The sequence below is a fragment of the Eriocheir sinensis genome, chromosome 12 (assembly GCF_024679095.1).
Source record: "Eriocheir sinensis breed Jianghai 21 chromosome 12, ASM2467909v1, whole genome shotgun sequence".
Taxonomy (NCBI): domain Eukaryota; kingdom Metazoa; phylum Arthropoda; class Malacostraca; order Decapoda; family Varunidae; genus Eriocheir; species Eriocheir sinensis.
The window spans coordinates 13601393-13624708 of NC_066520.1; the positions used below are offsets into that span (position 1 = coordinate 13601393).

Sequence of the window (23316 nt, forward strand, 5' to 3'; positions counted from 1 at the left end):
TTGTTTGTTTTGTTGATTTGTCTTTGTAACCTGTTTTTCAAGGCGCGGTTAGTTGTTAGTTAGGTTGATTTGTCTTTGTAACCTGTTTTTCAAGGCGCGGTTAGTTGTTTGTTTTGTTGATTTGTCTTTGTAACCTGTTTTTCAAGGCGCGGTTAATTGTTAGTTAGGTTGATTTGTCTTTGTAACCTGTTTTTCAAGGCGTGGTTAGTTGTTAGTTAGGTTGATTTGTCTTTGTAACCTGTTTTTCAAGGCGTGGTTAGTTGTTAGTTAGGTTGATTTGTCTTTGTAACCTGTTTTTCAAGGCGCGGTTAGTTGTTAGTTAGGTTGATTTGCCTATGTAACCTGTTTTTCAAGGCGCGGTTAGTTGTTAGTTAGGTTGATTTGCCTATGTAACCTGTTTTTCAAGGCGCGGTTAGTTGTTAGTTAGGTTGATTTGTCTTTCTAACCTGTTTTTCAAGGCGCGGTTAGTTGTTTGTTTTGTTGATTTGTCTTTCTAACCTGTTTTTCAAGGCGCGGTTAGTTGTTAGTTAGGTTGATTTGTCTTTCTGACCTGCTTTTCAAGGCGCGGTTAGGTGGTTTTGCTGATTTTTCTACATCAGTTATTACGACTTTGTTTGTAATATGTCGACTTAACTGTGAAAATCCAACACTTCTTGCTAACTCGTCCCAAAAATCGAAGTAAAAAGCCCAACTATATAGTCAGCCACATAACTGTTGATAAGTACGTTTGTAAATTTTGGTCATCCGTAACCAGCCCCGTAATTTTGACAGATTTCTAAGGAGGGCTGGAGGGCATCATTGGTTCATGAGGAATGGTGGGAGGAGAAGGGTGGCGAGCGAAGCAACATGCGCAGTTCTTTGATTTTTTTTTTAAGTAGCACTTTTAGGGGTATTTTGAGGCCGATATAGAAAACATTGAGAAGCTGTAGCCCTTCTTGCCTCCCCGAAATTACGGCCCTGATATAGTTAGCCTATCCCTCTTCAGTGTGCGGTGCAGGTGCCTAGCTACGAATCTGAGGGCCCAAGTTCGAATCCCGTTCCGGTTAGTCGGCGTGCACCTCATCCAGCTGTTCATCCTCCCTTTCGTGCTGGGTGATAAAAGGGTAACCTACCTGCGGAAACCTGGAGAAGGTGAACTGTGGTAACTCAAGGCGCAGGTTGACAAAGACGAGCACCGAGGATACGCGCAGCTGTACGTGTGCCGTCAACTTTACCTTAAAACTTTACCAAAATGGAGGAGCATCAAATAAATGGGCTGCGCGCCGACTTTTTCTTCTTCATATTATTATTATTATGATTTTTATTATTATCATTTTTTATTATCATTATTATCATTATCATTATTATTTTTGTCAATATTATCATTATTATTATTATTATTATTATTATTATTATTATTATTATTATTATTATTATTATTATTATTATTATTTTTATTATTATCATTATAAATATTTTAATAATTAATATCGTCATTACCATGGTTCATCGTCCCATTCATCAACTTTTTCTTTCTCTTCTTCAAAACTGTGTATTTTTCCTTAGAGTTCTTCGCACCTTTATTTCTCCGCCGCTCCAGACATGCCCCGCAGAGAATGTTAATGCAGTTAAGGTGAAGTTAGTAATTCCTTTCAAACCACAGCGATAACGTTATCACTCACAACCAAGGTCATTAGTGTAGGTGCTGGATGGGTTAGAGATCGTTAAAACTGTATCTTACTAATAAGGGAAAATATTTCAATAATATTCCTTAAAACGTTACATTTTAAGTACATAATTCCAATCATGTAAATCTTTTAATCCATTTCTTTACTAGAGGGTGAGGGATATTGTTCATACACACAAAACAAAAGCCACAACCACTAATAACTTTTAGGTACCAACTTTAAGGTTTTCAGTATTTAATTCCGTTAAAAGAATGATACTATTTATTATTTATCAATAGTAGTTAAGCAATGTTTACTTTCTGGAGGGAGGCCTCCACCCTCTCATTTTATTCCTTTTTGGGGGAAGGCCTCCCCCTTCTCTTTTTGTTCCTTTTTGGGGGAAGGCCTCCCCCTTCTCTTTTTGTTCCTTTTTGGGGGCAGGCCTCCCCCTTCTCTTTTTGTTCCTTTTTGGGGGCAGGCCTCCCCCTTCTCTTTTTGTTCCTTTTTGGGGGCAGGCCTCCCCCTTCTCTTTTTGTTCCTTTTTGGGGGCAGGCCTCCCCCTTCTCTTTGTTTTCCTTTATGGGGGCAGGCCTCCCCCTTCTCTTTGTTTTCCTTTTTGGGGGAAGGCCTCCCCCTTCTCTTTTTGTTCCTTTTTGGGGGCAGACCTCCCCCTTCTCTTTTTGTTCCTTTTTGGGGGGCGGCTTCCCCCTTCTCTTTTTGTTCCTTTTTGGGGGAAGGCCTCCCCCTTCTCTTTTTGTTCCTTTTTGGGGGCAGGCCTCCCCCTTCTCTTTTTGTTCCTTTTTGGGGGCAGGCCTCCCCCTTCTCTTTTTGTTCCTTTTTGGGGGCAGGCCTCCCCCTTCTCTTTTTGTTCCTTTTTGGGGGAAGGCCTCCCCCTTCTCTTTTTGTTCCTTTTTGGGGGCAGGCCTCCCCCTTCTCTTTTTGTTCCTTTTTGGGGGCAGGCCTCCCCCTTCTCTTTTTGTTCCTTTTTGGGGGCAGGCCTCCCCCTTCTCTTTGTTTTTCTTTTTGGGGGAAGGCCTCCCCCTTCTCTTTTTATTCCTTTTTGGGGGCAGGCCTCCCCCTTCTCTTTGTTTTCCTTTTTGGGGGAAGGCCTCCCCCTTCTCTTTTTATTCCTTTTTGGGGGCAGGCCTCCCCCTTCTCTTTGTTTTTCTTTTTGGGGGAAGGCCTCCCCCTTCTCTTTTTATTCCTTTTTGGGGGCAGGCCTCCCCCTTCTCTTTGTTTTACTTTTTGGAAGGCCTCCCCTTCTCTTTTATTCCTTTTTGAGGCAGGCCTCCCCTTCTCTTTGTTTTTTCTTTTGGGGAAGGCCTCCCCTTTTCTTTATTCCTTTTTGGGGCAGGCCTCCCCTTCTCTTTGTTTTTCTTTTTGGGAAGGCCTCCCCTTCTCTTTATTCCTTTTTGAGGCAGGCCTCCCCTTCTCTTTGTTTTTTCCTTTTGGGAAGGCCTCCCATTCTTTTTTTGTTCCTTTTTGGTGGAAGGCCTCCCCCTTCTCTTTTTGTTCCTTTTTTGGGGAAGGCCTCCCCCTTCTCTTTGTTTTCCTTTTTGGGGGAAGGCCTCCCCCTTCTCTTTTTGTTCCTTTTTGGGGGCAGGCCTCCCCCTTCTCTTTGTTTTCCTTTTTGGGGGAAGGCCTCCCCCTTCTCTTTTTGTTCCTTTTTGGGGGAAGGCCTCCCCCTTCTCTTTTTGTTCCTTTTTGGGGGAAGGCCTCCCCCTTCTCTTTGTTCCTTTTTGAGGAAGGCCTCCCCCTTCTCTTTGTTTTCCTTTTTGGGGGAAGGCCTCCCCCTTCTCTTTGTTTTCCTTTTTGGGGGAAGGCCTCCCCCTTCTCTTTTTGTTCCTTTTTGGGGGCAGGCCTCCCCCTTCTCTTTTTGTTCCTTTTTGGGGGAAGGCCTCCCCCTTCTCTTTTTGTTTCTTTTTGGGGGCAGGCCTCCCCTTCTCTTTGTTCCTTTTTGGGGAAGGCCTCCCCTTCTCTTTTGTTCCTTTTTGGGGCAGGCCTCCCCTTCTCTTTTGTTCCTTTTTGGGAAGGCCTCCCCTTCTCTTGTTCCTTTTTGGGGCAGGCCTCCCCTTCTCTTTTGTTCCTTTTTGAAGGCCTCCCCTTCTCTTGTTCCTTTTTGGGGCAGGCCTCCCCTTCTCTTTTGTTCCTTTTTGGAGGCAGGCCTCCCCTTCTCTTTTGTTCCTTTTTGGGGCAGGCCTCCCCTTCTCTTTGTTCCTTTTTGGGGGCAGGCCTCCCCTTCTCTTTTGTTCCTTTTTGGGGCAGGCCTCCCCTTCTCTTTTGTTCCTTTTTGGGGCAGGCCTCCCCTTCTCTTTTTTTCCTTTTTGGGAAGGCCTCCCCCTTCTCTTTTTGTTCCTTTTGGGGCAGGCCTCCCCTTCTCTTTTGTTCCTTTTTTGGGAGGCCTCCCCTTCTCTTTTGTTCCTTTTTGGGGCAGGCCTCCCCCTTCTCTTGTTTTTTCCTTTTTGGGAAGGCCTCCCCTTCTCTTTTGTTCCTTTTGGGGCAGGCCTCCCCTTCTCTTTTTTCCTTTTTGGGGCAGGCCTCCCCTTCTCTTTTTTCCTTTTTGGGGAAGGCCTCCCCTTCTCTTTGTTCCTTTTGGGGCAGGCCTCCCCTTCTCTTTTTGTTCCTTTTTGGGGGAAAGCCTCCCCCTTCTCTTTTTGTTCCTTTTTTGGGGAAGGCCTCCCCCTTCTCTTTTTTTTCCTTTTGAGGCAGGCCTCCCCTTCTCTTTTTCTTTTTGGGAAGGCCTCCCCTTCTCTTTGTTTTTCCTTTTGGGGCAGGCCTCCCCTTCTCTTTTTTCCTTTTGGGGAAGGCCTCCCCTTCTCTTTTTTTCCTTTTTGGGGCAGGCCTCCCCTTCTCTTTGTGTTCCTTTTTGGGGGCAGGCCTCCCCCTTCTCTTTGTTGTCCTTTTTGGGGGAAGGCCTCCCCCTTCTCTTTGTTTTCCTTTTGGGGGGAAGCCCTCCCCCTTCTCTTTTTGTTCCTTTTTGGGGGCAGGCCTCCCCTTCTCTTTGTTTTTTCCTTTTTGGGGAAGGCCTCCCCTTCTCTTTGTTCCTTTTTGGGGAAGGCCTCCCCTTCTCTTTTGGGGAAGGCCTCCCCTTTCTCTTGTTCCTTTTGGGGAAGGCCTCCCCTTCTCTTTGTTCCTTTTTGGAGGCCTCCCCTTCTCTTTTGTTCCTTTTGGGGAAGGCCTCCCCTTCTCTTTTTTCCTTTTTGGGGCAGGCCTCCCCTTCTCTTTTGTTCCTTTTGGGGTGAAGGCCTCCCCCTTCTCTTTGTTTTCCTTTTTGGGGGAAGGCCTCCCCCTTCTCTTTGTTTTCCTATTTGGGGGAAGGCCTCCCCCTTCTCTTTTTGTTCCTTTTTGGGGCAGGCTCCCCTTCTCTTTTGTTCCTTTTTGGGGCAGGCCTCCCCTTCTCTTTTGTTCCTTTTTGGGGCAGGCCTCCCCTTCTCTTTTGTTCCTTTTTGGGGGCAGGCCTCCCCTTCTCTTTGTTCCTTTTTGGCAGGCCTCCCCTTCTCTTTTGTTCCTTTTTGAGGCAGGCCTCCCCCTTCTCTTTGTTCCTTTTGGGGGCAGGCCTCCCCTTCTCTTTTGTTCCTTTTTGGGGAAGGCCTCCCCTTCTCTTTGTTCCTTTTTGGGAAGGCCTCCCCTTCTCTTTTTTTCCTTTTGGGGAAGGCCTCCCCCTTCTCTTTGTTTTCCTTTTCGGGGGAAGGCCTCCCCCATCTCTTTTTGTTCCTTTTTGGGGGCAGGCCTCCCCTTCTCTTTTGTTCCTTTTTGAGGCAGGCCTCCCCTTCTCTTTGTTCCTTTTGGGCAGGCCTCCCCTTCTCTTTTGTTCCTTTTTGAGGCAGGCCTCCCCTTCTCTTTTGTTCCTTTTGGGGCAGGCCTCCCCTTCTCTTTGTTTTCCTTTTGGGGAAGGCCTCCCCTTCTCTTTTGTTCCTTTTGGGCAGGCCTCCCCTTCTCTTTTGTTCCTTTTTGGGGAAGGCCTCCCCTTCTCTTTTGTTCCTTTTGGGGCAGGCCTCCCCTTCTCTTTTGTTCCTTTTTGGGGCAGGCCTCCCCTTCTTTGTTCCTTTTGGGGCAGGCCTCCCCTTCTCTTGTTTTTCTTTTGGAGGCCTCCCCTTCTCTTTATTCCTTTTTGGGGCAGGCCTCCCCTTCTCTTTTGTTTCCTTTTTGGGGAGGCCTCCCCTTCTCTTTATTCCTTTTGAGGCAGGCCTCCCCCTTCTCTTTGTTTTCCTTTTTGGGGGAAGGCCTCCCCCTTCTCTTTTTATTCCTTTTTGGGGGCAGGCCTCCCCCTTCTCTTTGTTTTTCTTTTTGGGGGAAGGCCTCCCCCTTCTCTTTTTATTCCTTTTTGGGGGCAGGCCTCCCCCTTCTCTTTGTTTTTCTTTTTGGGGGAAGGCCTCCCCCTTCTCTTTTTGTTCCTTTTTGGGGCAGGCCTCCCCTTCTCTTTGTTTTTTCCTTTTTGGGAAGGCCTCCCCTTCTCTTTGTTCCTTTTTGAGGCAGGCCTCCCCTTCTCTTTGTTTTCCTTTTTGGGAAGGCCTCCCCTTCTCTTTGTTCCTTTTTTGGAAGTCCTCCCCTTCTCTTTTGTTTCTTTTTGAGGCAGGCCTCCCCTTCTCTTTTGTTCCTTTTTGGGGCAGGCCTCCCCTTCTTTTTGTTCCTTTTTGGGGCAGGCCTCCCCTTCTCTTTTGTTCCTTTTGGGGCAGGCCTCCCCTTTCTCTTTTGTTCCTTTTGGGGCAGGCCTCCCCTTCTCTTTGTTCCTTTTTGGGGAAGGCCTCCCCTTTTCTTTGTTCCTTTTTGGGGCAGGCCTCCCCTTCTCTTTGTTTTCCTTTTGGGGCAGGCCTCCCCTTCTCTTTGTTCCTTTTTGGGAAGGCCTCCCCTTCTCTTTTTATTCCTTTTTGGGGGCAGGCCTCCCCCTTCTCTTTTTGTTCCTTTTTGGGGGAAGGCCTCCCCCTTCTCTTTTTGTTCCTTTTTGGGGGAAGGCCTCCCCCTTCTCTTTGTTTTCCTTTTTGGGGGAAGGCCTCCCCCTTCTCTTTTTGTTCCTTTTTGGGGGCAGGCCTCCCCCTTCTCTTTTTGTTCCTTTTTGGGGGCAGGCCTCCCCCTTCTCTTTTTGTTCCTTTTTGGGGGCAGGCCTCCCCCTTCTCTTTTTGTTCCTTTTTGGGGGCAGGCCTCCCCCTTCTCTTTTTGTTCCGGTTTGGGGGAAGGCCTCCCCCTTCTCTTTTTGTTCCTTTTTGGGGGCAGGCCTCCCCCTTCTCTTTTTGTTCCTTTTTGGGGGAAGGCATCCCCCTTCTCTTTTTGTTCCTTTTTGGGGGAAGGCCTCCCCCTTCTCTTTGTTTTCCTTTTTGGGGGCAGGCCTCCCCCTTCTCTTTGTTTTCCTTTTTGGGGGCAGGCCTCCCCCTTCTCTTTGTTTTCCTTTTTGGGGGAAGGCCTCCCCCTTCTCTTTGTTTTCCTTTTTGGGGGAAGGCCTCCCCCTTCTCTTTTTGTTCCTTTTTGGGGGAAGGCCTCCCCCTTCTCTTTGTTTTCCTTTTTGGGGGCAGGCCTCCCCCTTCTCTTTTTGTTCCTTTTTGGGGGCAGGCCTCCCCCTTCTCTTTTTTTTCCTTTTTGGGGGCAGGCCTCCCCCTTCTCTTTTTGTTCCTTTTTGGGGGCAGGCCTCCCCCTTCTCTTTTTGTTCCTTTTTGGGGGCAGGCCTCCCCCTTCTCTTTTTGTTCCTTTTTGGGGGAAGGCCTCCCCCTTCTCTTTTTGTTCCTTTTTGGGGAAGGCCTCCCCCTTCTCTTTGTTTTCCTTTTTGGGGCAGGCCTCACCTTCTTTTGTTCCTTTTTGGGGGCAGGCCTCACCCTTCTCTTTGTTTTCCTTTTGGGGCAGGCCTCCCCTTCTCTTTTGTTCTTTTTGGGGGCAGGCCTCCCCCTTCTCTTTGTTTTCCTTTTTGGGGGCAGGCCTCCCCCTTCTCTTTGTTTTCCTTTTTGGGGGAAGGCCTCCCCCTTCTCTTTTTGTTCCTTTTTGGGGGCAGGCCTCCCCCTTCTCTTTGTTTTCCTTTTTGGGGGCAGGCCTCCCCCTTCTCTTTTTGTTCCTTTTTGGGGGCAGGCCTCCCCCTTCTCTTTGTTTTCCTTTTTGGGGGCAGGCCTCCCCCTTCTCTTTTTGTTCCTTTTTGGGGGCAGGCCTCCCCCTTCTCTTTTTGTTCCTTTTTGGGGGCAGGCCTCCCCCTTCTCTTTTTGTTCCTTTTTGGGGGCAGGCCTCCCCCTTCTCTTTGTTTTCCTTTTTGGGGGAAGGCCTCCCCCTTCTCTTTTTTCTTTTTGGGGGAAGGCCTCCCCCTTCTCTTTGTTTTCCTTTTGGGGGGCAGGCCTCCCCTTCTCTTGTTCCTTTTGGGGCAGGCCTCACCCTTCTCTTTGTTTTCCTTTTGGGGGGCAGGCCTCCCCCTTCTCTTTTTGTTCCTTTTTGGGGGCAGGCCTCCCCCTTCTCTTTGTTTTCCTTTTTGGGGGCAGGCCTCCCCCTTCTCTTTTTGTTCCTTTTTGGGGGCAGGCCTCCCCCTTCTCTTTGTTTTCCTATTTGGGGGCAGGCCTCCCCCTCTCTTTTTGTTCCTTTTTGGGGGCAGGCCTCCCCCTTCTCTTTTTGTTCCTTTTTGGGGGCAGGCCTCCCCCTTCTCTTTTTGTTCCTTTTTGGGGGCAGGCCTCCCCCTTCTCTTTGTTTTCCTTTTTGGGGGCAGGCCTCCCCCTTCTCTTTGTTTTCCTTTTTGGGGGCAGGCCTCCCCCTTCTCTTTTTGTTCCTTTTTGGGGGCAGGCCTCCCCCTTCTCTTTTTGTTCCTTTTTGGGGGAAGGCCACCCCATTCTCTTTGTTTTTCCTATTTGGGCAGGCCTCCCCTTCTCTTTTTTTCCTTTTGGGAAGGCCTCCCCTTCTCTTTGTTTTCCTTTTTGGGGGCAGGCCTCCCCCTTCTCTTTGTTTTTCTTTTTGGGGGCAGGCCTCCCCCTTCTCTTTTTGTTCCTTTTTGGGGGCAGGCCTCCCCCTTCTCTTTTTGTTCCTTTTTGGGGGAAGGCCTCCCCTTTCTCTTTGTTCCTTTTGGGGGCCTCCCCTTCTCTTTGTTCCTTTTTTGGGGCAGGCCTCCCCTTCTCTTTTTTTCCTTTTGGGCAGGCCTCCCCTTCTCTTTGTTTTCCTTTGGGGCAGGCGTCCCCCTCTCTTTTTGTTCATTTTGGGGGGCAGGCCTCCCCCTTCTCTTTGTTTTTCTTTTTGGGGGCAGGCCTCCCCCTTCTCTTTTTGTTCCTTTTTGGGGGCAGGCCTCCCCCTTCTCTTTGTTCCTTTTGGGGGGCAGGCCTCCCCCTTCTCTTTGTTTTCCTTTTTGGGGGCAGGCCTCCCCTTTCTCTTTGTTCCTTTTTGGGGCAGGCCTCCCCTTCTTTGTTTTTTCCTTTTGGGGGCAGGCCTCCCCTTCTCTTTGTTTTTTTTTTTGGGGCAGGCCTCCCCTTCTCTTTGTTCCTTTTTGGGGGCCTCCCCCTTCTCTTTGTTTTTCTTTTTGGGGGCAGGCCACCCCCGTCTCTTTGTTTTCCTTTTTGGGGGAAGGCCTCAACCTTCTCTTTTTTTCTTTTTGGGGTAGGCCTCCCCCTTCTCTTTGTTTTTCTTTTTGGGGGCAGGCCTCCCCCTTCTCTTTGTTTTCCTTTTTGGGGGCAGGCCTCCCCCTTCTCTTTTTGTTCCTTTTTGGGGGCAGGCCTCCCCCTTCTCTTTTTGGGGGCAGGCCTCCCCCTTCTCTTTTTGTTCCTTTTTGGGGGCAGGCCTCCCCCTTCTCTTTTTTTCTTTTTGGGGGCAGGCCTACCCCTTCTCTTTATTCCTTTTTGGGGCAGGCCTCCCCTTCTCTTTTATTCCTTCTGGGGGCAGGCCTCCCCCTTCTCTTTTTGTTCCTTTTTGGGGGCAGGCCTCCCCCTTCTCTTTTTTTTCCTTTTTGGGGGCAGGCCTCCCCCTTCTCTTTTTATTCCTTTTTGGGGGCAGGCCTCCCCCTTCTCTTTTTTTTGCTTTTAGGGGGAAGGCATCCCCTTCTCTTTTATTCCTTTTGGGGCAGGCGTCCCCTTCTCTTTTTATTCCTTTTTGGGGGCAGGCCTCCCCCTTCTCTTTTTATTCCTTTTTGGGGGAAGGCCTCCCCCTTCTCTTTTTATTCCTTTTTGGGGGCAGGCCTCCCCCTTCTCTTTGTTTTCCTTTTTGGGGGCAGGCCTCCCCCTTCTCTTTGTTTTCCTTTTTGGGGGCAGGCCTCCCCCTTCTCTTTTTTTTCCTTTTTGGGGGCAGGCCTCCCCCTTCTCTTTGTTTTCCTTTTTGGGGGCAGGCCTCCCCCTTCTCTTTTTGTTCCTTTTTGGGGGCAGGCCTCCCCCTTCTCTTTGTTTTTCTTTTTGGGGGCAGGCCTCCCCAGACTCTTTGTTTTTCTTTTTGGGGGCAGGCCTCCCCCTTCTCTTTTTATTCCTTTTTGGGGGCAGGCCTCCCCCTTCTCTTTGTTTTTCTTTTTGGGGGCAGGCCTCCCCCTTCTCTTTGTTTTCCTTTTTGGGGGAAGGCCTCCCCCTTCTCTTTGTTTTCCTTTTTGGGGGCAGGCCTCCCCCTTCTCTTTGTTTTCCTTTTTGGGGGCAGGCCTCCCCCTTCTCTTTGTTTTTCTTTTTGGGGGCAGGCCTCCCCCTTCTCTTTGTTTTTCTTTTTGGGGGCAGGCCTCCCCCTTCTCTTTGTTTTTCTTTTTGGGGGCAGGCCTCCCCCTTCTCTTTGTTTTTCTTTTTGGGGGCAGGCCTCCCCCTTCTCTTTGTTTTCCTTTTTGGGGGCAGGCCTCCCCCTTCTCTTTGTTTTTCTTTTTGGGGGCAGGCCTCCCCCTTCTCTTTTTTTTCCTTTTTGGGGGCAGGCCTCCCCCTTCTCTTTTTATTCCTTTTTGGGGGCAGGCCTCCCCCTTCTCTTTTTGTTCCTTTTTGGGGGAAGGCCTCCCCCTTCTCTTTTTATTCCTTTTTGAGGGGGCCTCCCCTTCTCTTTTGTTCCTTTTGGGGCAGGCCTCCCCTTCTCTTTATTCCTTTTTGGGGCAGGCCTCCCCTTCTCTTTGTTCCTTTTTGGGGCAGGCCTCCCCCTTCTCTTTGTCGTCCTTTTTGGGGGCAGGCCTCCCCCTTCTCTTTTTGTTCCTTTTTGGGGGCAGGCCTCCCCCTTCTCTTTTTGTTCCTTTTTGGGGGCAGGCCTCCCCCTTCTCTTTGTATTCCTTTTTGGGGGCAGGCCTCCCCCTTCTCTTTGTTTTTCCTTTTGGGGCAGGCCTCCCCTTCTCTTTGTTTTCCTTTTTGGGGCAGGCCTCCCCTTCTCTTTTTTTTCTTTTTGAGGCAGGCCTCCCCTTCTCTTTTTTTTTTTTGGGGGCAGGCCTCCCCTTCTCTTCTTTTTTTTCTTTTTGGGGCAGGCCTCCCCTTCTCTTTGTTCCTTTTGGGGCAGGCCTCCCCTTCTCTTTGTTTTCTTTTTGGGGCAGGCCTCCCCTTCTCTTTTTTTCCTTTGGGGGCAGGCCTCCCCCTTCTCTTTGTTTTCCTTTTTGGGGGCAGGCCTCCCCCTTCTCTTTTTATTCCTTTTTTGGGGCAGGCCTCCCCCTTCTCTTTTTATTCCTTTTTTGGGGCAGGCCTCCCCCTTCTCTTTTTATTCCTTTTTGGGGGCAGGCCTCCCCCTTCTCTTTTTTTTCCTTTTTTGGGGCAGGCCTCCCCCTTCTCAGTTTATTCCTTTTTGGGGGCAGGCCTCCCCTTCTCTTTTGTTCCTTTTTGAGGCAGGCCTCCCCTTCTCTTTTGTTCCTTTTTGGGGCAGGCCTCCCCTTCTCTTTGTTCCTTTTGGGGCAGGCCTCCCCTTCTCTTTTATTCCTTTTTGAGGCAGGCCTCCCCTTCTCTTTTTGTTCCTTTTTGGGGGCAGGCCTCCCCCTTCTCTTTGTTTTGTTCCTTTTGGGGCAGGCCTCCCCTTCTCTTTATTCCTTTTTTGGGGCAGGCCTACCACTTCTCTTTTTATTCCTTTTTTGGGGCAGGCCTCCCCCTTCTCTTTTTATTCCTTTTTGGGGGCAGGCCTCCCCCTTCTCTTTGTTTTCCTTTTTGGGGGCAGGCCTCCCCCTTCTCTTTGTTTTCCTTTTTGGGGGCAGGCCTCCCCCTTCTCTTTTTATTCCTTTTTGGGGGCAGGCCTCCCCCTTCTCTTTGTTTTCCTTTTTGGGGGCAGGCCTCCCCCTTCTCTTTGTTTTCCTTTTTGGGGGCAGGCCTCCCCCTTCTCTGTTTTCCTTTTCGGGGGCAGGCCTCCCCCTTCTCTTTGTTTTCCTTTTTTGAGGAAGGCCTCCCCTTTTCTTTGTTTTCCTTTTCGGGGGACAGGCCTCCCCCTTCTCTTTTTGTTCCTTTTTGGGGAAGGCCTCCCCCTTCTCTTTTTATTCCTTTTTTGGGGGGAAGGAATCCCCCTTCTCCTTTTTTCCTCTTAGGAGGCAGTCCTACCTCTCATCTTACTTTGTCCCTTCTGGAGGGAGGCCTCCTCTTCTCTTCTTTCCTCTCAGATGAAGGTCTCATTTCACTGCAGGGAAACCTCTCTCAGCAGTGAAACCTTCCCTTGCAAGGCAGTGTCCACCCTCTGGGGGCCATCCTTTCCTCGGGAGCCCCCGTTTCCAGGGTGCCTCGGCCATGGCGTTCGTCGCCACCACGGGAGGCGTCCCCCTCAAGTGATGGGATTCTGGCGGCCTCCTCCTCCTCCGGCCCACGCCGCACACTTCGTCCCTACCCTGTACAAGCCCCTGCAGGCGTACCAGCGGGCGGCCTCTGTTCCTCTCGGGCCGCAGCGGCGCGGCTCCGGCAGCCCGCAGTGCTTGTTCTCGGGGGTGGACGTGACCGAAGCGTAGGATGTTACCGACCATCCTTTACTTCGGTTTATATAAAAAAAAAGATGATTACTTGCGAGTCTGAATGCGTGAATCCGTCTTGTTGATGTACGGGATGGTGTTGCCTAACCCTGCAAACACACACACACACACACACACACACACACACACACATTGTAAATGTAATATAAGACATTAAAGTATTAAAAAAATTGTGCATTGCAGTGTATTAGTATATACTATATCTATAAGTATAAAGTGTCATTCCCTCAAAGAGGCCGATATTGCCTCCAAAATGTGGGGAAAAGTATGAAGGATTTGCCAAGCTCCAAAACATTCGCTTGGTTGCCATAGTTTCGTACATGGCTTCCGTCTTTTGACCTGTTCCGCGTTTGTGCCGCAGGACAGACTTTCTGCCCAAATGCCATCCACTTGTGCCGTGCGTGGGGGCAGCAAAAAAGCGAACAGTTCCCTGACATGTCATTTTGTTGGCCCTCCGGCCCGAAAGTAACCACGCTGCGGTGGTGAATAGTTACTCTCGCGCACGCCGCCTATATCAGACCAGCCAATCTGGAATCATTGACAACTATTTGGCGAGAGCTGTCCCCTGATTTCTGCACGGAATTCATCATCCCATGAATTTTCTTACTGTTGAGATTTCTGGTGCTCACTTTTAGTAATTCCAGACTACCAACAACTTGCACGAATGGCCATGACTTATTTAGTGCGGATGCCATCACACACATGCCAGAAAAAGTTTTGGTAAAGATTCGTTTTAGGTCCGTGCCAGTATCTCATAATCTACTTTATGAAACATCACTATATCTTCATATATCTTTTCTACAAACCTTCAACAGTCATGGAAACGCTTTGAAAATCCAATTCAAGGACTTTTATTTTACTCATGAAAATAGGGAATAATGTTTACGAAAATGCGTCGCCTCCTCTGGCGGCGGCCGCGGCGACGCTGCAGCCGCCGCAGCTATAAAATACCTCGCAGAGGGTTTAGGGTCGGGGAGCATATATAAACTACTACAACCGAACCTTACGACCTACTAACGGGGGGGCTGCGCTCCCTTCGACCCCCCCCCCCCCCCCACATGTATATGTGACTTATTTTAGCGAGGAGGTATTTCTCGCAACACCGGCTTCAGCGTCGCCGCGGTCGCCGCCAGAGGAGGCGACGCGCTTTCGTAAACATTATCCCCTATTTTCAGGAGTAAAAAAAAAGTGCTTGAATTGGATTTTCAAAGCGTTTCCATGACTGTTGAAGGTTTGTAGAAAAGATATATGAAGAGATACTGATGTTTCATAAGGTAGGTAATGAGATACTGGCACGGACCTAAAACGAATCTTAACCAAAGCTTTCTCTAATCTGGTGGATATTTTAGCAAAAAAAGCGAAACCACGTACAAGATGACTGGGCCACTGGAAAGGGAAATTAAACCTCGCTTTGAGAAGATCGTTGAAGCAATGCTGCAGCAACCCGGCCACTGAATATAAAACCTTCTTAATTTGCTATTTTATAACGTGTGTATACAGCGTGATATACACAGGGTTACGTAGATGACAACTTGTCCATATTCCGACTTAGTAGTTCGCCCTTCTAACGTGCTGTTCTAGGCTCTTGCCACGAGGAGGTGCCGTACTCATGGCGACATTTCTCATCGGCGCCACATGACCTTGCAGTTGCGGCGCCTAGACAAACGCTCCAATAATCAATCAGTCGACATTTCTCAGTGGGTTGAGCTGCTGATCGTTTGAGCCAACGTCATTCAGTTTGAGGTAACGGAGCTCGCCTACTTGTCTAATACCAGGTCGGCCATACATGTGCTGATGGGTGTGGGTGACTCTTGGCATTTGCCAACAGCTTTGATGGATGATTTGGATGTTCAGGTGGTGGGATTTTTTTAAATAAGCCCTTTTAGGGGCATATTGAGGCCGATATAGAAAACAATTGGGGGCTATAGTCCCCTTAGCCCTCCAAAAATATTCCGGCCCTGTAGGCGCAGATATGTGGGAGAGGAACAGAACCGAGGCGTAAAAGAGGGAAGTAGGGAAAGGTATGGAGGCCGTGGTCAGTTTGAAGAAGTTTGGGATGGACAGAACTAAGGGTGTCCATAAACATGTCTCGTCTTGTTTGTGTTGCTGTATGGAAGGGAAACATTTTTAAGGGTATGGAAGGTCCAGGCCTCTTGTTATACTGCTTGGATTTTCTTTTCTACGTCGTCTTTTTGTTGTTGTTGTTGTTGTTGTTGTTCTTGTTATCTTCCCTCCTTGTACTTATTGTCCCATTCTTTGTCTTGTTTCTTTCCTATCCGTACCATCCCTTTTTAACCCGCTTTAACCAACACCTCTCCTTCCTCGCTATCATTGTTCCCCTCATTCTCCCTCTCTGTCTCTCTCTCTCACTCCTCCTCCTCCTCCTCCTCCAGCAGTAAAAATAAACATGTGCGTAAACCGGTATGATCGCAAGAGAGGCAGTTCCAGATTTTATGACGAGCAGTAAAACGAAGGTGAGCTTGAATAGGTTAGTAGGTTAGGACAGGTTAGGTTGGGGTAGGGTAGGTAGGTTATGGTAGGTAGGTTAGGGCCATATGGTGAGACAGAGTGACCTAAAAAATCTTGATGTTATGGGAAGTCTAGTATAGTATAGAGAGCTTAGATTAGGGTCATACTGAGAGACTGCAGAGTATATATATAATGGAGTTGTGAAAGGAATATAAATGAGAGAGTGCAGAGTAATGGCGTGCTCTAAAGAATCTAAATGTAAGGAAGAGTATTGAATGGGGTTTAGTTAGGTATTATGGCCGTGTTAATTAAGGGAATTCAGAGTAACACCTGGTTTTTATATAACTTTTTTTTTCATGCTTGCCCTTGAGTTGCTTCCTTTACTCTAAAATAAACTGATTGGTCAAAAGAATCTATACCCCGGTGAGGTTGAGACGGGAAGCAAAGGAAAGCCTGGAAAGAGATAGCCGTAAGTGGTGGAAATGAATGTGTGAGGAAATGGAGACTGGAAATGTGTGTGTGTTATTGTGAGGTGTGGCGTGTTTCAGCGCGGGATCTTTCTCTTCATGTTTCAAAGGTTTTATTATATTATCCTGCGTTTCCTTGCGGCTCCTTCAACGCCCAGGCTGCCAGTGCCGGGAGGGAGGGGATTAGAAGATAATGTTAGTAATATTTTCAGTGATAATATAGATAATAATGAAAATACTGGAAACATTGGGTAAGCTTGAAATAGAGGTTTACCAATATCCTTCTTGTACGAGTTGAAATAAATCTATAGCATTTTTTTTCTATATTTTTCCATCCATTAGTTTATTTTTCAGTCATTTCACATGCGTAATAATGAAAAAAATTCATTTACTTATTTTACCTTTTCTCTGATTAGCTATATTTACTTGTATGAACTATTTACTAATTTTTTACCTATTCAGGCTATCCTTTCTAATCCAAACGTGTGTGTTACGTGTATTTACAATTTTTATGAGCATGTATTTACATTTTTTATGAACGTGTAATTACAATTTTTATGAACGTGTATTTGCAATTTTATGAACGTGTATTTGCAATTTTTATTTATTCATTCAGTCAATTCTTTGTTATATATATATATATATATATATATATATATATATATATATATATATATATATATATATATATATATATATATATATATATATATATATATATATATATATATATATATATATATATATATATATATATATATATATATATATATATATATATATATATATATATATATATATATATATATATATATATATATATATATATATATATATAACCTTAAGAAGAACAAGTCGCCAGGTCCTGACGGGATATTTCCGAGGGTATTAAAGGAATTAGGTCAGGTACTCAGTGACCCACTAACCGACATCTTTAAGATGTCGGTAAATACTAACTATGTGCCGAGCCTATGGAAAGTAGCTAATGTGACGCCGATTTTAAAAGGGGACAGGTCAGTTGCTTCAAACTATCGCCCAATTAGCTTAACATCGGTTATAGGCAAGAGCTGGAGTCCATAATAGCCAGGAACATTCGGGAGCCTTTAGAGAAACATAGCTTAATTCACGACTCGCAGCATGGGTTCACAAAAGGTAGGTCATGCCTCACCAATCTCTTGTCCTTCTACAATAAAGTATTTGAGGCGGTTGACAGAGATAAAAATTATGATGTAATCTATCTTGATTTTAGTAAAGCGTTTGACAAAGTTCCTCACCAACGACTGTTGCTTAAATTACAGGCTCACGGAGTAGAGGTAAAGTTTTGAACTGGGTCAAGGCGTGGCTTAGCAATAGGAAGCAAAAGTGCAAATCAATGTTAAAATATCTGACTGTGGATGTGTTACTAGTTGTGTCCAACAATGTTCGGTATTAGGTCCACTTTTGTTTATTATTTATATCAATGACTTAGATACAGGAATTAGTAGTGATGTTAGTAAATTTGCAGATGATACCAAGATCGGTAGAGTAATTGAGTCGGATCAGGACGCTAGTATTCTCCAAGGTGAACTCAACAGATTGTATGACTGGGCGGATAAATGGCAGATGGAGTTCAATGTGGAAGTGCAGTATTCTGAGTGTAGGTGAACAACCCCTCATAACTATTGCTTAAATGACACTCTCATAAGCAGGTCTGGGTGCGAGAGGATTTAGGGGTCTTAGTGAGCTCTGATCTCCGTCCAAGGGCACAATGCATTCAAGCTAGAAATCGAGCTAATAGGGTACTGGGATTTATTTCAGGAGCGTAAGCAACAGTTCAAGCTTAGTCTTCCTCAAACTATATTTAGCATTAGTTAGACCTCATCTTGACTATGCGGTTCAGTTCTGGTCACCTTACTATAGAATGGATATCAAAATGTTAGAATCGGTGCAGAGGAGGATGACTAAGATGATTCAAGGGTTACGAAACTTGCCATACGAGGAAAGACTCAGTTAAACTTGGATTCTCTAGAGGTTTATAAATGGATGAAGGGCTTTAATAAGGAAGACATTCATAAGGTTCTGTTGGTAAGAGAACCGGTAGGACACAGTAATAGGTTTAAACTGGATAAATTCAGATTCAACAGGGACATAGGCAAAATTGGTTTACTAACAGGGGTAGTGGATGAGCTTAGCAGTCATGTGGTGAGTGCAATACATTCATTCAAAAAGACTAGATATAAATTCATGGACAGCGATATTAGGTGGGGTTAGATACAGAGCTTAGGGTCAAAGAACGTGCAGACCTATATATATATATATATATATATTATATATATATATATATATATATATATATATATATATATATATATATATATATATATATATATATATATATATATATATATATATATATATATATATATATATATATATATATATATATATATATATATATATATATATATATATATATATATATATATATATATATATATATATATATATATATATATATATATATATATATATATATATATATATATATATATATATATATATATATATATATATATATATATATATATATATATATATATATATATATATATATATATATATATATATATATATATTCATTTATTCGTATATACGATGCGGTATGTGTGTGTGTGTCGGTCTGGAGTGTGTAGCACACGACACACACACACACGTCCACTTCCCGTCCTGTCTATTTCCGCCACACACGCCTCGCCTCTCCCACCGCAGGCACACCAACGCTAACACGGAATATTGACGTGTGTGCGTGTGTCTCTGTGCCCGTGGGTAGGGGAGTGACTCTTCAGGCGCGTCACCACAAGACCCGCCCTCTTGTTTCTACTTGTAGAATCCTGTAGAATCGTAATAGTTGACGCGTGTTGGTTTTACACCAGCTGGTTTTTCATTCTTCTCTTTGTATTGTTTTCTTTCTCTCCCTTTTGATTGCATGGCGTCCATGTATAAAGAGGAAAACAAAAGAAGGTAATGTATTGTAGTTGAAGAGAATACGACAATAAACATACGGCGAGACAGAAATACGATAATGACAACGAAAAATAAAAGGGATGAAAAGAAATGAGCCTGTCAACTTTCTGTCAAAACGCTGTCGTCGCATGACTCTTGACTCCTTGAAGTAAATAGATAATAAATCAGACAACAGAACAAGCACACGGGAGCAGGAGGGGGGAGGAGACTGTCGCCGACACGAAACGAGAGGCCAGGAAGACGGAGGAGGTATTGGAGGGTAGTAATAAAAGGAACGGAGAGTAGTGAACAAACCGGTGATGGACGGCTCCGGGCGGCGACGCGAGGGTGTGAAGGGAAGGCCGCAGGGAGGGAGGCGAGGAAGCGAGGGAAACATTTGAAGTATTTAAACACACTTAATGTTCCGCTAACAATTCAGTCAATAACATCAATTTAGAGTTAGTGCGGGTGAACGTTCACAAAAGGGAAAGAAAAACTAACTCCTGGGGTTCTCAAAGCGTTTATAAATGGTCATGCATGCAAAAGTTTTCCTGTGATGATATTAGCGGAACGTGATCAGCCTTTTAGTAAGCCAGTGAGCCAATTAGAGAAAAGTTGAAAGATAAGTAGATGAGAGGAAGATAATGACATTCTGGAAATGCAACTTTGTATTGGCGATGTCGTAAAATGAAAAGATAAAGAGGTGATTTTGGTAGCGATAAACAATAATGACGACGCAGCTGTGTAAGGAAAACAAGTAAATAAATAGGTAAAAAAGCAATGATCGCGATGATGGATAGTTGAGGAAAGGAAGAGCAAAAAATGGGTGAGAGGAATATAATAAAACTTTTGAAATACCGCTTTAAAATGATGACATGATGAGACAAGACACGAAAGATGAGTAAGAGGGAAAAGATGAAACGATGGAGGTGTAATTTGTAAGAGCGATAATGCAAGAAAAGAAAGAATAAGATAAATACGCAAGCATAATGACTGTGATAATAAAGAAAGAATTTGCAACTTAAAAAACGGCGACAATGCAAAGGAAGGAAAATGAGTCATAAAGTCATAAAAATAATAATGATAATCTTAATACGCGAAAAAGAATGAAAATAATAATCGTAAATTTTTGGAAAGTATAATAAAGCCATCAAGCCGAGGCAAGATATATCACTCGAAATGAAAGAGAAAGAGAAACGGAGGAGACGTGCTTATAAAATAGTAGTTTGCAGAGGCGCAGCGATTGAGATGCAAAAATATGCCGACCATAAAGAAAATAACGAAAAGATTTAACTCGGTGGGGGAAGGAATGGCTTTGGCGGAGAGAGAAAGAAACACTGCAAAATCATTGAATAACAGCTGAAAAAAAAAGACGAAGATACAGTAAACAAAAGAAGCTTCAAAGAGACTATAAAGAAATGGAAAAAGGATACAATAAAAGAAAATAAGCTTAAAAAAACGAAAAAAAAAAAAACGAAAAAAAATCATAAACCTAAAAATAATTACAAAGGGAAACGAAAATGTAAAAAATGAAAACTGAATAAAATAAAACTACAAAAAAAGCAGAAAATGAAAAGAAAACTAAAAATACAACTGCAAAAGAATAAGAAAAATACAATTAAAACTACAAAGGTCGAAAAATAACAAAAATAAATAAACTATAATCTAGAAATAACGTGAAGAAACTATAGAAATCGAAAAAAATCCTAATGTTCTAAGGTTATGCACTTCAAACTATATAAAAAAGAAAATAGGAGAAAGAAAACGAAGGAAAAAAGCAATACACACACACACACACACACACACACACACACACACACACACACACACACACACACACACACACACACACACACACACACACACACACACACACACACACACACACACACACACACACACACACACACACACACACACACACACACACACACACACACACACACACACACACACACACACACACACACACACACACACACACACACACACACACACACACACACACACACACACACACACACACACACACACACACACACACACACACACACACACACACACACACACACACACACACACACACACACACACACACACACACACACACACACACACACACACACACACACACACACACACACACACACACACACACACACACACACACACACACACACACACACACACGACAACAACAACAACAACAACAACAACAACAACAACAACAACAACAACGCAACAACAACAACAACAACAACAACAACAACAACAACAACAACAACAACAACAACAACAACAACAACAAGAGCCAAAATTAACAACAAAAAATAAGGACCACAAAACCGTAAGCGCACCGCCACCAGACAAACAAACAAACAAACAAACTAGACAGACAAAGAGAAACAAAGAAAACAAAAAAAAAGAAGGAAGAAAAGAACCACAGAGAATATATAAAATCACGTTAAAGGAAACTTCATTAACATTTCTCTTTTCTATTCTGCTTGTTGGACGCATTTTTTTTTTCTTTTTTTCTTCTTTTGTTTTTTTCCTTTGTTTGTTTCGTGTATTTGCATGACGCCGTAATTCACCTCCAAAGGTCACCACGCACTTGGAGGAGGAGGAGGAGGAGAACGAGAACGAGAAGAAGGAGTGTCGGATGAGAAGGATGATGATGAGGAGGAGGAAGAGGAAGAGGAGGAGGAGGACGAGGACAAGCAATACAAAAAGAAAAGGAGAAAGAGGAAGAAAAGGAGAGAAAGTGGAAGAGGAAATCAGTTGTCTTGGTTAAGGGAAAGTAATGAAAAGAACGATAATGAGGAGAGGAAGGAAGGAGACGAGGAGGAGGAGGAGGACGAGGACGAGGAAGATGAGACAGTGTAGTATGATAACGATGAGGATGACCAAAGAACGGGATGAAGAGGAAGGGAAGAATAACGAGGAGGAAGGAGAGGAGAAGGAAGAACACGAGGAGGAGGAGGCAGACAAGGAAGAGGAGGAAGACGAAGTAGTAAGAGATTGATGAGGAAGGAAGTTAGTTTGTGGAGAAGGAAAACCGGGAATAGGAAGGGAAAGAGAATAAAGAGGAGGAGGAGGAGGAAGAAGACGAAGAGGAGAAGGCAGAAGAGAACGGGAAGGATGAGCAGAGGAGGAGGAGGAGGAGGAGGAGGTAGAAAAGTATGAGGTGTATGAAGGAGAGGAAGAGAAAGTGACGAGGAGGAGGAGAGGAAGAAGAGGAAGAAAAGGAAGAGACGAGAAGAGAAGGAAGAGTAGGAGAGAAGGTAGATAAAAATTAGAAAAAAAAGAAGACGACGAAGAGGAGGAGGGAAAAGACGAGACAGGCCAGGAATAACAGGAAGAGACAATGAATAGGAGGAGGAAGAAGAAGAGAAGAAGACGGACGAGAAGAGGAGGAGGAGGAGGAGGACGAGATTGATGAGGAAGAAAGTTTGTGTGAGACGAAGGAAGACCAGGAACAGGAGGAAGAGGAAGAGAACAAGGAGGAGGAAGAGGAAGAAGCAGAAGAGGAGAACGCGGAAGAGAATCAATGAAGAAGAAACTTTATGTGAGGCAAAGGAAGAGAAAGGAGGAAGAGAAAGAGAATGACGAGAAGGAGGAGGAGGAGAAGGAAGACGAGAAAGTGAAGGAAGCGAAGAGAAAAAGAAAGAGAATTACTAGAAGAAGAAAAACGAAGACTAAGAAAAAGGAGGAGAGAAACGAGAGAAACGAAGAGAAGAAGAGGAGAGAAAGTGGAAGAGAAAGTCACTCCCTATTCTTGGTTAAAGGGAAGAAGATAAATGAGGCTTGCAAAGGAGAAGTGTAGCGAAGCGGAAGAGGGACGAAGAAGAAGAGGAGGAGGGAGTAGAAGGGAGTAGATTAAGAGGTGCTTTTAGGAGCGTGACGCAGAATAATTGAAAAGCGTAGTACCAGGAATGGAGAGATAATGGATAAAGAGGGAAGGGAGGAAGGGTGGAGGGAGGATTTAAGGGGAGAGAAGATAGATAGATAGACAGACAGATAGATAGACACACACACACACACACACACACACACACACACACACACACACACACACACACACACACACACTGATCGTCTATTCTCGTTGCCAAAGATGAAAATGTATACCTTTCCACTGTCTTTCGATACCCTCTTCCTCTTCCTCTTCTAAACCTCCTCCTCCTCCTCCTCCTCCTCCTCTTCCTGCTCCTCCCCTTCCTCCTCCTCCTACGCTTCCTCTTTCTCATATTTTTTTCTCCCGTTTCTCCTTCGCTCTCTCTCTCTCTCCTCTTTTGTATATTTTCTTCATTATTTTCCTCCTTTACTACTCCTCTTTCTCATCTTTTCTTCATCCAGTTTCTCTTTCTCTTTCTTTTCGTTTGTTTTCCATATGCGTTCCTTCCTCTCCTTCTCTTCTTCCTCATCTTTTTTTCCTTTCATTTATCCGACATTCTTCTCTCTCTCCTCCTTTGTCTCTCTTCATTCTCTCCTTCCTCTGTTGCTCCTCCTCTTCTTTTTCCTCTTGTTTCCTTCCCATTCTCTTTCTCCTTCTCTCGTCATTTTTTTCTTCCTCTCCTTCTCCTCCTCGTCATATTTTTTCCTTCCGTTTCTCCTTTCCTCTCTCTTTCTTCTCCCTTGTCTCTCCATTTTTCCTTCCTCTCCTCCTCCTACTCCTTCTCCTCCTCCTCTTTTTTTCCGTCAGTGAGGGGCAAAGCGCTACTCAAAACATTATAGCTCTCGCCTGCCTGTAATTTCATGCATCCTCGTTAAATTAGCATATTTCTCCGCCTTTTACAGATGTGGTGTTCGCTTCTGCCTCCCGCGATCCTCTGCCTGCCTCACCACCGCCGTCCCTTCCTCTCTCCCTCCCTCTCTCACCCACCTTTCTGCTTTCCCATCGCTTCTTCCCTCCTGCCTCCTTGCCGTCCCTCAC

The 23316-nt window shown here is 45.2% G+C and overlaps 2 protein-coding genes across 3 annotated transcripts in view; one reads left to right on the forward strand and one right to left on the reverse strand.

Moving 5' to 3' along the window:
* The window catches only part of LOC126997441 (CB1 cannabinoid receptor-interacting protein 1-like), a 173142-nt gene that overhangs the window by 116410 nt on the left and 33416 nt on the right, over positions 1 to 23316 (reverse strand). The gene's annotated exons all lie outside the window — the stretch shown is intronic.
* LOC126997439 (uncharacterized) overlaps positions 1 to 23316 on the forward strand; it is a 90160-nt gene that overhangs the window by 23978 nt on the left and 42866 nt on the right. Inside the window, exon 2 of one of the 2 annotated variants that reach the window (XM_050858532.1) lies at positions 23181 to 23316. This exon is cut by the window's right edge and continues 419 nt beyond it. The gene's annotated coding sequence lies outside the window, so the exon portion shown is untranslated. Of the gene's footprint in view, positions 1 to 23139 lie in introns of those variants that run through there. The other variant, XM_050858531.1, reaches the window with a different exon arrangement.